We start from the raw sequence: 17,206 nt of genomic DNA, 5'->3' as shown, positions 1-17,206 counted from the left end.
CCTGGACACACTCCTTCCAACACAATGCCATCACTTCTCCCACACCTCTTTTCATTGTTGTAATAGAGAGCCTTTCCCACTTGTACGGGCGTCTTACACAATTAGGAACCTTGCATAATTTAGGACCGTGATCTTCCAGGATTCTAAATTAAACAGGGAACCTTGGCAAGTAGAGCAGGCTTCTGTTGTACAGAAGTTCAGCTTCCAACACAGAGAGGGCTGTGAGAGTGATGATATTGTGTGAAAGGGGGGGGCAGAGAGGATGCCCTCAAATGATTGGGGAGGTGGGGAGGAGGACATCTAAACACCCAAAGTGGTATAAAACTAGCCCATAAGCATAGGAGCTGAGAGAGTTGCAGCTCAAATTCAAAATTTAGGATTTAGAAGGATAGCTGTGTTTTGGTTCATGCATTCATTCAAGAATTGTGATTTTTGAGGGTTCCCATTAAAACTGAAACAGATGGGTGGAACATAACTGTAAATAGGGCATGCACACAGGGAATGAAGACCACTCATGCAATGAGACTTCACCACTTCTATTTCCCCAATTCCCCCCCCCCAAACCTCCGAAGTAGATTTAGGGAGCACAGGGGAAGAAATGGGAAAGCAAGTTGACTTCTTTCCATGCCTAAAACAACTTAACTGAATCCCAAACAATGAATTAACCCCATCTTCCATCACCCCTACCCACATAGTTGAAATAATTATCCAGTCCAACCACCCCCAGAATGCAGAAATCACTCCCTTACTTTCACAGCAAGAGAACTAGGAATCAGCACTAAATAACACTTCAGGAAGATTTGTTCTGGTTATTTTTAAATGCTTCTTCCTAGCATTTCTGTAAACATAGACTGAACAACCTCTGCGCTGTTATTCTTTTCTTCTTCTTTTTCTTTTCTTCTTCTGTTAACCCACAATATTATTTGTGCCTTTGGCAAACATGCCTGGTACTTAAGCCTGTTTTATTGTGTCTAACAATAATCCCTTACTGTGTAGAATCAGCAAGTGAGTCAGAAATACAGGTGCGCCTTTCTGTATGGCAATTCATGTGTGTAATATCTGTTAGGGGTTTGCATCGAATAAATCGGTAACACAATAAAAAAACCCCAGTAACAATAATGACGATGAGAAAAGAAATGCAAGTATTCCTGAGGAATGAGATCCTAAAACACAGGGGGATTTGAAGTCCTCTCCCTGCTGTCCCTCTGTGCTCCCCTGAAATAAATTGTTCCCCCCCCCCACAACAATAGATTTCAGAGGGTATTAGCTATTCATTGTTATGCCTCACAATGTTCTCTCCAATGTTCCTGTTTCAGCTGAGGCTGTTTTTTTTGTTTTGAAAACCACCTCTCAATATGCACAAGCCAAATTGTCCAAATTTTCAAGATGCAAGTGCAATGATAGGCTACGGCTCAGTGAGAGAGCATGAGATGTTTCTCATGCAGACAGCCTCAGGTTCAATCCCAGAATATCCAAGTAGGACCAAAATAAACCCCTACTTGAAACCCTGGAGAGCATCTTCCAGTCAGTGTGAACAAGGCTGAGCTACATGGACTCAGTATAAGGTAGGGATGGCCAGCCACTCTAATTCAAACTTTTTGAAACAGTGCACTATTTGGGACACTGCCATCTCTTGAAATTTGCCCTTCTCTGAATTTTGCAGTGCAGTTCTTGAGCAAAGCAATATTTACAAAACACATACAGTTGTACCTTGGATTTTGAACGACTTGCAAGACAAACATTTTGGGTCCCAGACGCTGCAAACCCAGAAGTTATTGTTCCGGTTTGCGAACGTTCTTTGGAACCCTGATGTCCGTTGTGACTTCCTCAGCTTCCAATTGGCTTCAGGAGCTTCTTACAGCCAATCAGAGCCGTACCTTGGTTTCTGAACCATTTTGGAACTCGAACAGACTTCCGGAATGGATACCGTTTGACTTCCAAGGTACCACTGTATCAGACAAAGGTTTTCACACCAGAAATATTAGTGGAAATAGCATACCAAAATGCTTTATATTAGATGAAATTGTTTGGCCAAAAGCAAGTCTATTAGGCAAAATTGCATACAGAAATGTGTATAAGATAAATTTGCACTGGATTCCTGATGAATTTTCAAAGCAAGTTTGTGGATTTTTAAAGAAAGTTGTGAATTGATTTGGAAATGTGGAGAACTGAATTTAAAACTGGAAAAATCAAAACAGACATGTTCACCCATTCCTAGCATAAAGCACCTTTCTAAGTTTCCTGTTTGCAGATATTTGCCTCCCTTTCTAAAGAGAGAGGCCTGGGGACATGAATCTCTCTGTGTGTTGTTTCATCATTTTGTAAGCCATGCTTCTCCATTCTTAATGCATGGGGAAGGGGGAGGTTGTAATTGTTCATCAGAGGCTACAGCTGCTGGTTGTCCAATGCTAGAGGCACAGACCTGCACCCCCTTTCTATCCACATTGCCCTTTTGCTTGAGTAATGCATGAAGTGGACTAGAGTAACCTCACTGGATTTTGCAGTCCTTGCCACACTCCATTGTGCTTAGAATTGCTTCCCTTCCCCTGTTCTCTAGTGAATAATAATCTGACCTGCCACTTGCTATATCTTCTAGAGCATCATCCAGTAGGCACGTGAACAGCTTCTCAGTTGTAATTGTTTTGCTTTTCGAATCCTATTTCTTGTTTTGCTGTTAAAATTCATATGCTTTGGACATTTTGCAGTTGAGAACAGCTTGAGGTCAAGACTCTAGGCAGCCCAGAAATGGCACAGGTAGACGTATGGCACAATTGTACCCAAGGGGCTTCCAGATAAGATTTTCAGCTTGCATATAATGAATCATGCCTCTCCTCCCCGCAAAAGTGAGGTGCTCTAGTGCCTTACTGCCATATATATTTTTATTTCACAAATGCACCCCTGAGCAAATTGGGGCTTCTGGAGAATTAATAGGAGCTTGAGGCAGCAAGTTCCCCTCTTAATTCTCCTCCCTTGGAAATTTGCTGAAATGTCCCCATATTTACCTGCACAGAAATGAGATGTAGAAATGGAAGGAAATTATGCTTTGACCCTGCATTCACTATTTTTTTATTATTTTTGCTCTGGAGCCATCTTTAATTCTGACCTCTTTCCCCCCAGAATGTAACAAGGCAATTGTTGTTTCCTTTCATTTTTCTTTCTTTCTTTTTATAAAAAAAACTCACATTGTATCTGGATTTGTTTGCGGTGTTTCTTCTTATCTCAGCTACTAGATGCAATGACATCTGCAAAGGACCACCACTGCCCTGTGTGTCCCTTCTGTGTGGGTGCAGGATCAGGGCGCTGGTCAGTGAGTCTTCTTGGTGAGAATAGATGAGAGCAAGTCTGCAGCCAGAGAAAGGCAGGGTATCTTTCCTCCCTGCAGTGGGAGCAAAGCAGATAAGAAACAGCTGGGAAGAAACACTACTGTTAACAGTGAGGCGTTGGAGTTCCTTAAAACTGAGGAGGAAGGGAAGGAGAAGATCTGACCAGCATGTCTATTGAATCAAAGCCCAGCAGGGGGAAGGTGTGGGAATGAATGTGAGGGATTGGCAAGCTCCAGTATGTGGCATGAGGCCTCAGACCAGGGGTCAGCAAACCTTTTCAGCAGGGGGCCAGTCCACTGTCTCTCAGACCTTATGGGGGACCGGACTATATTTGGGGGGGGTGAATGAATTCCTATGCCCCACAAATAACCCAGAAATGCATTTTAAATAAAAGCACATATTCTACTCGTGTAAAAACACCAGGCAGGCCCCACAAATAACCCAGAGATGCATTTTAAATAAAAGGATACATTCTACTCATGAAAAACACACTGATTCCCAGACCATCCGCGGTCTGGTTTGAGAAGGCCTTAGTTTGCCTACCCAGGCCTCAGACTATATCCAGCTGCTGCCCGGACAAGTGATAGCTGGAGTATATTCAGTCAAGGAATAGTGTGTGGTATAATACTCTATCCCTAATAAACAACTGTGCACTGAACAAGTTGTGACTATTTGTTTGCAGGAAGATGAATGGGGGTTTTGGACACTCGGTCTTTTGATGTATGCCTACCCATGGAAGCCAACAAGTTCCTCGGGAGTTTGTTTTTTTGGTGCCACAGCCCTAAAAGGCTGAATACAGCATTGGATATAAATAATTCTTGTTTGTTTGTTTGTTTGTTTGTTTGTTTGTTTGTTTGTTTGTTTGTTTAATTTATGTACCAACCTATACCCGGGGGTCTCAGGGCAGTTCACAGAATAAAATCAAGATATAAAACCACAAAATACCTAATAAAAATAAAAACAGCAACCCAATAGCCGCCCCCCACAACACCACATTTTAAAAGAGCATAGAATGTAAGTTGGATCAACCAAATGCCTGGTTAAAGAAGAACGTTTTTGCCTGACACCTTAAGGTGCATAATGATGGCGCTAGGTGGACTTCCCTGGGGAGAGCATTCCGCAGATGGGGAGCCACTGCAGAGAAGGTCTGTTCTCGTGTTGCCACCCTCCGGCCATCTCAAGGAGGTGGCACATGAAGAAGGGCCTCAGAAGATGATCTCAGGGTCCGGGTAGGTCCATATGGAAAGAGGCAGTCCTTGTGCTATTGTAGTCCTGGGCCGTTAAAGGTTTTATAGGTCAAAACCAGCACTGTGAATTGGGCCTGGAAATTAATTAGTAGTTCTAGTCTGGATCTAGTCTGGGCTTCAGTGGGAAACTCCATGGGAGTCTTCCTGGACAATCTAAAGTAATAAGGGCATAAGAAATGAACCAAAGTGTCGGAAACATTGGTGACAATCCCTCCACGAGTGTGTGATTACGGTACAAGGGACCAGACACGGTCTTGTGATTCCTTGCACTGCACTGCCCTTGCAGAAATTTTAGAACTGATCCTGCAACGGCACCTTTGTGCAGCAAATGAAATGGCTGAACGGCTTGCATTTCCCTGAACAACCCATGCAAAAGAGCAGCGCTTTCCCTACCCGGTGACCTTGGATTACTTAAAAACCACATGGCATGCTTGCTGCTAATCAAATTAGAGTTCGATGATTTCTTCCTATTTGATCAAAATGGAGCCACCTCATCAAAAATGGAAGGGCAGTAATGTAATGGACTGCCTATAGCTGCAAGGCTTGGTTTGATTCCCTTTCATCTATCTGTACTTAACTTTTAGTGCTGAGAACAAAGGTTATTCAATCCCTAGAGCAACAAATTGGCTGAACGGTGAGAAGGTAGCCTGGTTCAGCCGCAATTGTTCTTTGTATTATTTCCCCATTTATTTTAAATTCAACTTCTCCCCCGGAGTGTGTGCACTTTTTTTTCCTTCTGGGAACTGATCCAGTGGTCTATTCCACTTGGGATTCTAATGTTGGTTGTTTGGGCCATGTAATGGAGAAGACATGACTGAGAAATATGTTATGAGCACTGATTGTCCCAGGTTGCACTTCACAGCAAACCACAGTTAATGGTTCGTCTATTTTGAAAGATTTAGAAGCCACTCACATTATAATAAGGGAAGGAGAAGAGGGCAGGACATTTGAGGAATTGGTGGGTTTATGGATTTCCAGACAAGTCTTAATTCAGATTGGCTCAGAAGTAATCTAAGCTATGCCCCTAGTTTTGGGGGAAGTGACTTATGAATCACTATTGCTATCATAACACTCTTTCCTTCTAGGATTTGAATTTAGTGTACTGAATGTCACTCCCCCATGTTATCACATCTTATTTTTATTTTCTGTGTTTTATATCACATATAGAAATGATATTCTCATATCCCAGTCCTGTTGCTATGCGCTGTATGGTTCTTTGTGATTATATATAGTCACAAAGTGGGAGGGAAGAGAAAGAAAGATAAAAAGTCTCAGGTGCTGCTGTGACTGTGGATTCCAATGGGTTTAGCTCCCAGATGCTGCAGGGCTCAGTTATACTGGTGATTGCTTAATTTTTATTTTATTTTTTAAACCAAAACTCTGAGCTTTATGTTCAGGTTGATAAGGAGAGTGGGAGATTGCCCAGCTAAGCAATTATCATTTCCAAGAAAGAGACAAAGGCAGTAAAAAGAAAGAGGTGTTGAACAGAGTCATGAATTCAGCTCTGGATCCACTAAAGTCTCCAAAGTTGTAGAATCATGGGTAGGCAAACTAAAGCCCGGGGGCCAGATCCAGCCTAATCACCTTCTAAATCCAGCCTGCAGACGGTCCGGAAATGAGCATGTTTTTCCATGAGTAGAATGCGCCCTTTTATTTAAAATGCATCTCTGGGTTATTTGTGGGGCATAGGAATTCGTTCCATAGGAATTTGTTCCTGGTTTTCCCAGTAGTGATGTATGGAAGTGAGAGCTGGACCATAAAGAAGGCTGATCGCCGAAGAATTGATGCTTTTGAATTATGGTGCTGAATTATGGTGCTGGAGGAGACTCTTGAGAGTCCCATGGACTGCAAGAAGATCAAACCGATCCATTCTGAAGGAAATCAGCCCTGAGTGCTCACTGGAAGGACAGATCATGAAGCTGAGGCTCCAATACTTTGGCCACCTCATGAGAAGAGAAGACTCCCTGAAAAAGACCCTGATGTTGGGAAAGATGGAGGGCACAAGAAGAAGGGGACAACAGAGGACGAGATGGTTGGATAATGTTCTCGAAGCTACCAGCATGAGTTTGACCAAACTGCGGGAGGCAGTGGAAGACAGAAGTGCCTGGCGTGTTTTGGTCCATGGGGTCACGAAGAGTCGGACACGACTAAACGACTAAACAACAACAAGGAATTTGTTCATTATTATTTTTTCAAAAATAGTCCAGACCCCCCACAAGGTCTGAGGGACAGTGGACCGCCCCCCTGCTGAAAAAGTTTGCTGACCCCTGTAGTAGATCACCTGTCCCTGTGAGATGCACAGATGCTGAACTCATCATGACAGGAAGCTGGAGGAAACACTTTCTTCTGAATCAGTTTCAGGATGTTCAGGATGTTCCTCCGTTGCTGGATCATCAATTTGTTTCCAACTTAGATCTCCTGGTTGCTCTTGTTTGTATGGCTTTCTGTCCTCCCCACCTCTCTGACCTGTCTCATTTTCTTCCCTACTTGGCTACCTATTAGCTGTAGCTTCTTTGTAGTTCATCTACTTTGCAAGCAGTAGCTCCAGGTTCAATTGCTGGCATTTCCAGGCAGGGCTAGAAAGGTCCCTTGACTGAGATCCTGAATGCCAGTCCGTGTGGAGGAGCTAGATGGACCAATAGCCTGACTAAGTAAAAGCAGCTTCCTCTAAACCATGGGAGGCAGGTCAAAGGCTTTCCCTAGGGTGGCTGCAACATCAACCTACAACTGTCCCATTTTTAGAAGCACTTTCAATTTGAGGTGCCTCTCGCCCATGGAATAGTTGAGTGACATAGTCTCTGGGCCATGTTCATTGTCTTATATTGAGACATTACCAACCAACAGATGACATGGAAATTGAAAATGATGATGTTCCATTAATGGCAGTGATAGACAGGGTTATACAGGGCCAGACAAAAGAGAAACACAGGGGCTAAATGTGTGCCAGACCCCAAGTTACCAGGGACACATTAGTTTTATTTTTAAACAAGCAAGTCAATTGCACATCTAAAAAGAAAGTTAATAAGCAAAACATGGAGGCAACCTGCTCAGGCTTATTAGGTAGATACAGATAAGCTGCCATTATTAAGGGTGCTTAGGCTAGATTTATTTAATATATGTATTTTAAGCAGTAGCAGGGGTGCAACTTGAATAAAATATGGGGGGCAGGTAAGCCCCACCCCACATAATCAGTCACATGACTCAGTACATACACATCATTTGAATGGCAATGCCCATCAATTTGGGGAGGCCCAGCCACCTCAAATATTTTATTGGGGGGCAAAGACCTCTCGCACCCTGGGGGTTGACTCCTACGAGCAGCAGTTCTTGGCAATTTATTGCAGTGAGGGGAATGGAGAGCCCCCAGTCTTCCAACTCTACAATTCTATGATAATCTATGATAATCTGCATACCATAGAACAAGCCCAGGAAAATTCTATTGGCATTCTTGCAGGTACATGTTGAAAGCTAGTTCTTAGCCTGGGGACTTCTGGTTCCTTTGTAGAAAGGAGCTGCAGAATTTCTAACTAAGCAAAAATTATGTGTGAAAAGCTTTGGCTATAATTACCCTAAAGGTTAACAGGAAACCTGAGATGTGACCACAAAGTCCTATATGCAGGTTTTTTTGATATATAAAAGCCTAACAAAATAAAGTGGCTCTCGTGGGAGTACATAACAGATGCAAGAACAGAGAGGCATCTGAACAGGAAAGAGTTGAGTAAAGGGACCCCTGACCATTAGGTCCAGTCGTGACCTACTCTGGGGTTGCGGTGCTCATCTCGCTTTATTGGCCGAGGGAGCCGGCGTACAGCTTCCAGGTCATGTGGCCAGCATGACTAAGCCACTTCTGGCGAACCAGAGAAGCACACAGAAACGCCATTTACCTTCCCGCCAGAGCGGTACCTATTTATCTACTTGCACTTTGATGTGCTTTCGAACTGCTAGGTTGGCAGGAGCAGGGACCGAGCGACGGGAGCTCACCCTGTCACGGGGATTCAAACCGCCGACCTTCTGATCAGCAAGTCCTAGGCTCTGTGGTTTAACCCACAGAGCCACCCGCGTCCCTCTTGTGTTCCTAAAGAAGGGATTAAAACAATTTCACATACTATGGCTGTGCGATGCCATTTCCATCAAAGGCAGCACACCTCTGAATAGCAGTTGCTAGAAATCACAAGTGGAAAGAGAGCTGTCGAACTCCTATCTCTTGTAGACTTCCCATACATATCTGGTTGGCCACTGGGAGAACAGGACGTTGGGCTAGATGGATTTTTGGTGTGATCCAGCTTGGCTCTCCTTATGTTCTCATGTTTGCAGACTCTCCTCTGCTTGAATTGAGCAAGATGGACATAAATGGGCTGGTAATGCGATCCCTGTAGGTCCTTCGTTCTGTCTATCATTTTCCATAATCACATTAAACCATATACCTATAAGCCAAAAGCAGCAGGCACGTAATCTACTTAAGTTACAAGGAGAAGACAAGAAACATTGCCACAGTATTGTTCATAAAGTGAATCTATCATGAGAAATGCATTTGAAACAGCTTAAAAGAGGACAATCTGGCCTGCTAATGATGTGCCCCCTAGAACCTTCCTTTTGGAAATGTTGACAGAGCTAAGGAACTGATGGCAGCCATCATCTTCCTTGGCTCCACCACCACATTTATTTTATTGCTATTCAAAGCACAAGACATTATGCATTAGCAAATAGCAGACATCTTTTGCCGTAGAAATGCTCTCCTTGGCAAAAGCAGGTGTCATTTCTAAGGAAGACATTTCAAGGAATGGTGAGGTCGTCCAGCCATGCCCCTCACGTAACGAGCTCCTTTGCTGGTAATCATTCAATGGGTTGCTGGGACACCTTTGTGAGCTCATTACAGGAATTGCTTGACATTTCCTACAGTAATCTTGAAGACACACGCACACCCCTTCAGGAGGGAATTCCATTCCTCAGCATCAGCTTTCTTGATGCATACTGAGCCATAAATGTGGACAAAGGGTGTTCTCAGACAATGAGAAATAGCCTTTGAAGTCACTTGCTACCGGGAATGTTTGAATATCAGTTTTATAATGGCATTAAAGGCGAAAATTGATCATTACCCTCTTCGGTAACCATTTCTTTAACGTCCTTCTGAATGGTGAAAAATTGATTTTTGAAAACGCATTAGACAACAAATTCTCAGACAGACAATTCATTGACTACACTACCATTTCTCCGCTATTGTCCAACATGACTATGGTGAACTATATAATGCTTTCCTTACAGAAGGGTAGCTTGTATTGTTTTTATTATCATTATTCACAATATTCACTTTAAGTCTGTATACGTGATAGATATATGAAATTGAGCATAAGTATCAAATGCACTCTGAATTAAAATGTTTATAGTCTGTTTTCTTGGACTGCAACTCCCATTGTCCCTGGTCTTTGGACAAGCTGGCAGAGGCCGGTGGGAGTTGTAGTCCAACAACATCTTTGTAATAATAACATATAACATGCAAAAAATATGTTTATTGTTTTAGTGGAACTGGTTGAAGAAATGCAGCCAACTGAGATTAAGCAGCAAGACAGAACACAGAAACAAAATAAATAATCAAACCATTAATTCTAGTACGTGGGGGGGCACCTAAATTGTATAATTTGGCATCTCAATTATTGGTATTATTAATTGTATTATAATTTGGCATTCCTGTAATGAGGCTAGTATTGGATTGTTGTAACTGAAAACTAACAAAAAATATTATCAGAGATTAAACAGCACGAGAAGAGTTGGGGGAAGGCTCAACAGCAATATTTTCAGAGAATTCCACCCCCTAGACATATCCTCTTCTAGACAAATGGCTTAGGAACAACTTCTTAAATATTGATGCTTATTGTGAAATATCTTATGTAAACCACTTTGTGAGGTCTTCCTGGAAAGTGGTATTTAAATATAAACAAGAAAGAAACTGTATAGGAACTAAACCTCGACAGGATTGCATTAAAAAGTGGAATGTCCCAATTTTCCTAGGACAGATGAGGGGGTGTGATATTACAGACGTCCAATGCTGAAATCTGTAGTGAAGAAGAGGGAGGATGGAAACAATTGAGCGATGCTATGTCCTTACCCAGACTGCACTGCTATTCATAGCTTGCTTTCTTACAAGCAGAGTCAACAAACAATTAACCTTTCCCTCCTTCTCACCATGCACTTTCTTTGGAACTGTGTGAAAGGCTAATCAGAGAACTGGTGTATAATGCCAGCATTTGATTATGACCAAAGGGCAAAATCAGAATATAGCTAAAAGGAAAAGAAGCTGATTTCAAAATTGCTTTCTAATATCAGCTGAATTGTGCAAATTGGCCTAAAGTAGATGGATCGGTGTCTGTTTGTTTAGGCACCAGATTCCTATAGCAGAAGCATAGAGAACCATACTCATTTTGTGTGTGTGGATCAGAACTCCATTGCCTCATGTTTCTGAAATCAAATAGCACTTGAAGCAGTTTCTGGTACGCCTCGCTGTTACAAATGCCAAGGAATCAGTTGTCAGGGTTCAGGCTCAGGGCCCTGCAGGGCCTATTCTCCAGCTAAGACTCCCAGAGGTCATGGGCTGGAGCTTAAGTTGGAGAAACTGGCCTATAGGCAGAGGGCCTATAGTGGACCGATATGTCTGTAGTAGCTCATTAGGCTAACTCCTTGGCCTTGGGGTCCCACTCAGAAAAGGGCAGCCAGAACAAGGGATTGGATTGGATCAATACCCTGATGAGGAAAGGTTGCAACATTTGGAGATTTTTATTTTAGAAAAAAGAGTGAGTAAGAGGGAGCAGGACACAATTCTGCATAGTATGGGCAAAGTAGGTTAGGAGACATTTTTCATTTTTCCACAAAATGTTAGAGCTCATGTCCGTCCAGTAAAGATAGTTGTTGGAAGATTCAGGTCAGACAAAATAAAATGGTGGAGAGGCTTGGTGTGAATATCATAGAATCATAGAATCATAGAGTTGGAAGAGACCACAAGGGCCATCGAGTCCAACCACCTGCCAAGCAGGAAACACCATCAGAGCACTCCTGACATATGGTTGTCAAGCCTCTGCTTAAAGACCTCCAAAGAAGGAGACTCCACCACACTCCTTGGCAACAAATATGAGTCTGCTTTGTAGGTTCACCCGCATGCTTGCAGTTCAGCAGCCTCGTGAAACAGACAGAACTATGACTCTAACCATTGCTGTCAATACTTTGTGGATGTTGGAAGATTCTGGACAGGCAGGGGGTTGGACTCGATGGCCCTTGTGGTCTCTTCCAACTATGATTCTATGATTCTGTGATTCTATGATTCTATGAAAGAAGGAAGTACTCATTCAATTAGTTAAATTATGGGATTCGCTGTCATAAGAGGTAGTGATGGTCTGCAACTTGGTTTGCTTTGGAAGAGGATTGCGCAAGTTCATGGAGGAAAAAGGCATTAACGTTCTCACAGTGGCCAAACAGATGACTACAGGGAGCCTGCAAGCTGGACAGCACTCTACCTGTGATGGCCTGGGACTCAGGCTCAGACTCGGAACCAGAGGAGTCTCAGTCTGCACTGGACCCTCTTCCTCAGGCGGCATCGGAACCAAGTCTGGGGCCTGATTCTGAAGAGCTCCAGTCTGCACAGGTTCCCCTGCAACAAGCACCAGGTGGGCCGAGTCAGGGGCCTGAGCCTGCCCTGGCTCCAGATGCGGGGATTACCTTGTTGCCTTCAGCTGGGCAATCACTTACAGCTGCTCCACTACCAGTTGGGTCAGGATCTAGTAACCCACCAACATCTCCCGAGCTGCAGAGGCTTAGGTCTGAGAGAAGGAGAGACCTGAGTACTCGCAGGAGGAGTGCTCGCCTTCGGGCGAGACAGGGAGGTGAGTCGCTGGGGAATCAGGACCGGCCGTTACCCTGACAGAGATAAAAGCCTGTCGGACCCAGTCCCAGGTTGCGGGAGCAGCATTGCTGTTTGCTAGAACCTGCCTGAGACCTGACCTTGCCTGGTTTCCTGCCTTGTGTTCTGCTTGGGCCCTGTCAGACTGACTCTTCGCGGAACCCTTGGATTTGGGACTGAATCTGGACTGCCTTGCTCGGGTTTACCCCCAGGCCCAGCACACTGCAAACCTGTTCAGAGTCATAATGCCTCTGACAGTGGAGGTAGAACATAGCCATAGATAATAGCCAATGATCGCTTGACTTCCATGAATCAGTCTAATCCTCTTTTAAAACCAGCCAAGTTGGTGGCCATCATTGCCTTCTGTGGGAGCAAGTTCCATAGTTTAATTAAGTGCTGTGAGAAGAAGGACTTTCTTTCACCTATGCTGAATCTTTCAACATACACCTTCATTGGATGTTCATAATAATAATAATAATAATAATAATAATTTTATTTATACCCCGCCCATCTGGCAGGGTTTCCTCAGCCACTCTGGGCGGCTTCGAAAAGAATATTAAAATACTGTGATACATCAAACATTAAAAGCTTCCCTAAACAGGGCTGCCTTCAGATGTCTTCTAAAAGTCTGGTAGTTGTTGTTCTCTTTGACATCTGGTGGGAGGGCGTTCCACAGGGAGGGCGCCACTACCGAGAAGGCCCTCTGCCTGGTTCCCTGTAACTTGGCTTCTCGCAGTGAGGGAACCACCAGAAGGCCCTCGGTGCTGGACCTCAGTGTCCGGGTAGAACGATGGAGGTGGAGACGCTCCTTCAGGTATACTGGACCGAGGCCGTTTAGGGCTTTAAAGGTCAGCACCAACACTTTGAATTGTGCTCGGAAACATACTGGGAGCCAATGTAGGTCTTTCAAGACCAGTGTTATATGGTCTCAGCGGCCGTTCCCAGTCACCAGTCTGGCTGCTGCATTCTGGATCAGTTGTAGTTTCCGGGTCACCTTCAAAGGTAGCCCCACGTAGAGCGCATTGCAGTAGTCCAAGCGGGAGATAACCAGAGTCATGAGTTATAACATTTTGAGAGTGGGAGAAAAGATTTTCTCTGTCCGTTTTCTCCATGCCATCCTTTTTACTCTTTTTCTAATGAAGTTTTTTTTTAATTAAAAAAAAATATATCCTGACATTCCTTGTATAGCAAGGATGTTCCACTTCTTTTCCTGATGATTGCTGCATTTTCCTGCAATCTGTCAGGGGCTGCATGCTGATTGTGTGTGGCGCTAAAGTCAGCAATGGACAAGGACAGTATATAAAAGCATGCAGAGCCTCCATTTCCCTTTCCACCAGTCCTCCTTCCTGTTCCTTCCTTTTCCTCTCCACCCAGTGGGACTGCAGTGGTAGGGGGTTGCTCACGCTAGTGGGCTCCACTCCTCTCTTTCAAAAGGGCTTTCAAAATTAGGCTGGGAGCCACAAGTTGCCTGTACAGTGGTACCTTGGTTCTCAACTTGGAACCCAAACACTGCAAACCCGGAAGTAAGTGTTCCGGTTTGCAAACTATTTTCAGAAGCTGAACATGCTCTGTTTTGAGTCAAAATAAAAAAATTCCTTCCAGTAGCACCTTAAAGACCAACTAAGTTAGTTCTTGGTATGGGCTTTCGTGTGCATGCACACTTCTTCAGATACACTGAAACAGAAGTTGCCAGATCCTTCTATATAGTGAGAAGGTGGGGAGGGGTATTACTCAGAAGGGTGGTGGGAATGGGAAATTGGCAGATAGCTGAGATGAGCCTGTTGACGACTCTTAACGACTGCAATAGGTCTTACAGAAAAGGCAAGGGGTGAGAAGGTGAAAAATGGCTTAGTCATGTATAATGAGATAAGAATCCAATGTCTTTGTTCAGGCCAGGTCTCTCCATGGTTTTAAGTTTGGTAATGAGTTGCAATTCAGCAGCGTCTCTTTCCAGTCTGTTTTGAGTGTTATGCTTCGTTTTTGAGTGCCACACTTCTGTTTTGAGTGTTATGCTGAAGTCTGTCTGTTTTTGCTATTTGTTTTGTGTTTTTGTTTTTTGCGGCTCTTTTTGTTTTGTTTTTGTGACTGTGTGGAACCCAGTTTAGCTACTGGTTGATTGATTATGTGACTGCAGTAGAATGTTTATTGCTTTCATTTTATAGATCAATGGTCTCGTTAGACAGTAAAATTCATGTTAAATTGCTGTTAAATTGTTGCTTTTAAAAGTCTGGAACGGATTAATCCATTTTGCATTACTTTCTATGGGAAAGTGCACCTTGGTTTTGGAATGCTTTGGTTTTGGAATGGACTTCCAGAACAGATTAAGTTTGAGAACCAAGGTGCCACTGTTTGTGCCTTGAGGCCCCAAGCCCCCCCCCCCAAATAAATAACTTCACACTGACACATAATTTTAGTTTATTGGGCAAATTTAGGCCACAACTTTATTGATTACAACATAGTGAGTGGTATTGGCCTTAGGCACTGGCAACAGACTATAAATGACTGCTGCCTCTCTGACAGGAAGTCTGGAAGAGTAAACACCAAACGAGGGAGCAACATCAATGAAGATAAACCAAAGCTCACCCTGGGGTTCCTGTGGTCCTGGCATGGCCCTAGCCTCTCAAGTGGACTTCGGACGAGATCCAGGACTCCCAGATTCCAATACTCTTATTCATGGAGGGGCAGGTGATGGCCGCACCTCCTCTCCCACTCAGCTCCTCAGCCAATGCCTAACTGCCAAACCTTACAAAGTTGTGATGATTGCTAAGGGGGTAGGCAAAAACCAAATGGCCAGTGCCAATCTGCCAAATGGAAAAAATTCTTACCCCATCCCCATTCCAAAACAGGCGACCACACCATGTACAAAGCAAGGCCAAGACAAAAAAAAAAAAAAACCCATAGGGACAGGAGGGCGGGTATTCGGCAGCGTGAAGCAAGGGCCATTGGCCACGTTGTGCTTCCGCTTTTATAGCCCTCCCCCCCAATCACGCCTCCATAACCGGATTGGCTCAAGCAGCCTGGCGGGACTCTGGGGCCACATTATACATGCCTGGCTCCACTCTAGGACCCTACCAAATAAGTTTTTGGGGGTGTCCTGTGGCCTGCATGCAACCAGGACCCTCTCTGAGGAGGATCCCATATACAGCTACTGTTTCGCTGGTGCTCTCATTCATACTTACTATGTTTATATCTTACTGCTCTATGATTTTATTTTTTAAAAATGTTTATATTGTCACTTTTGGATATGGTTATTTTTATCTTGAAATTTTACCTGACTTGGATTTTTTTAAAGGAAAGCCTAGATATAATTTTTAACATAAGTATTTTTACTGACCTTGTGTGATGGAAAGTAGTGATATGAATTAAACCTTAGCTACTGAGTACAAGAAAGTTGAAAATTCATGATATGTGTCTGCAGCCCTGGTAGACTCTGGAATCCACTGTGTGCATATTTCACAATGTCATTTGCTATTGATACAGTTGTAAAAACTTTATAATTCAGACATTATGCATGGCTGCTTAAGAAATACAATTGCATTTTCTGTATCAAAAAATAAGCCAGGGATGCTACCCAGGAAATTAAAATCTAATCTGGTTTTCTAGCAACCATGAATATTCAAAATAATGAATATTGTTCCCTGGTTGAAAGCTGACAAACAGGACTGATTCCCCTCACCCCCCTTGTCTCCTTTGATGATGGGAAAACTCATTAGAAATGTGATGTTATTAGCAGTTTCTCTTGAATTGCAAATTTTTATCATACTATAACTAGTATTATGGTAATGATGAAATTAAATTAAATTAGCATATCATATACCATACAGCAAAAGTGTTAATACATTATAGTAATACAAGACAACAGATAATTGCCAGCTTAATAGGAATTTGTCCTCCGAAAAGATAATCTGGCTTAAGTCTTCCTCCTCTGTGCTTGGAAATAATGTTGCTCGTATTGATTCATTTTGCAAAGCTAATCACAGGTTATACTTATGCAAATGAAGATGTTGTCCCCACTGTTACATAATCAATGTGGTTATCCAAGCTTTCAAAGGTCTGGTCAGTTTTGAAACATGATGCATCATGAAAACCTATATTGGATATGGTTGCAGTTGAATGGCTGCTGTTATAGATCCAGGGTGCTGGAGTTTGTAGATGCAAGTCACCCATAATTCTTAGAATTAGTAGAAGTTAGAATTAATCAAGTTTGATTAACCTGTGTTCAAACACCAAAATACAGTGGTGCCCCACAAGACGAATGCCTCGCAAGACGGAAAACTCGCTAGACGAAAGAGTTTTCCGTTTTGGAGGTGCTTCGCAAAACGAATCTCCTATGGGCTTGCTTTGCAAGACGACAATGTCTTGCGAGTTCCTGCGGGGTTTTTTCCCTCCCCCCCTTTTTCTAAGCCGCTAAGCCGCTTATCAGCTGATCCGATAAGCCGTTAAAAGCCGCTAAAAGCCACTAATAGCGCTAATCCGCTAATCCGTCAATGGGCTTGCTTCGCAAGACGAAAAAACCGCTAGACGAAGAGACTCGCGGAACGGATTCTTTTCGTCTTGCGAGGCACCACTGTACCTGGGTTTAGCTTGTGCTAGTAAGCTACCCTAGCCTGGCAGAGCTAGCTGAGTTTTAGCCATTAAGGCACAAAGACCAGTGATGGCCCATGAAGGAAGCCATCAAGAGATAGTGAACACTGCCAGACAAGGAGGGGAGGGACCACTCCTCCAGCTATATATAGTGGGCATAGGCCAGT

The 17,206-nt window shown here is 43.4% G+C and overlaps 1 protein-coding gene across 3 annotated transcripts in view; it reads left to right on the top strand.

The window, feature by feature from the left end:
* Positions 1 to 17,206, top strand: part of DCC (DCC netrin 1 receptor) — a gene marked incomplete at its 5' end in the record, with an annotated part of 945,448 nt that overhangs the window by 570,661 nt on the left and 357,581 nt on the right. The gene's annotated exons all lie outside the window — the stretch shown is intronic.

Source organism: Podarcis liolepis (genome assembly GCF_965112155.1).
Source record: "Podarcis liolepis genome assembly, chromosome: 11".
NCBI classification, from domain to species: Eukaryota; Metazoa; Chordata; class Lepidosauria; order Squamata; family Lacertidae; genus Podarcis; species Podarcis liolepis.
Note: the sequence above shows the minus strand (reverse complement) of the source record. Positions and strands in the feature narration are given on the sequence as shown.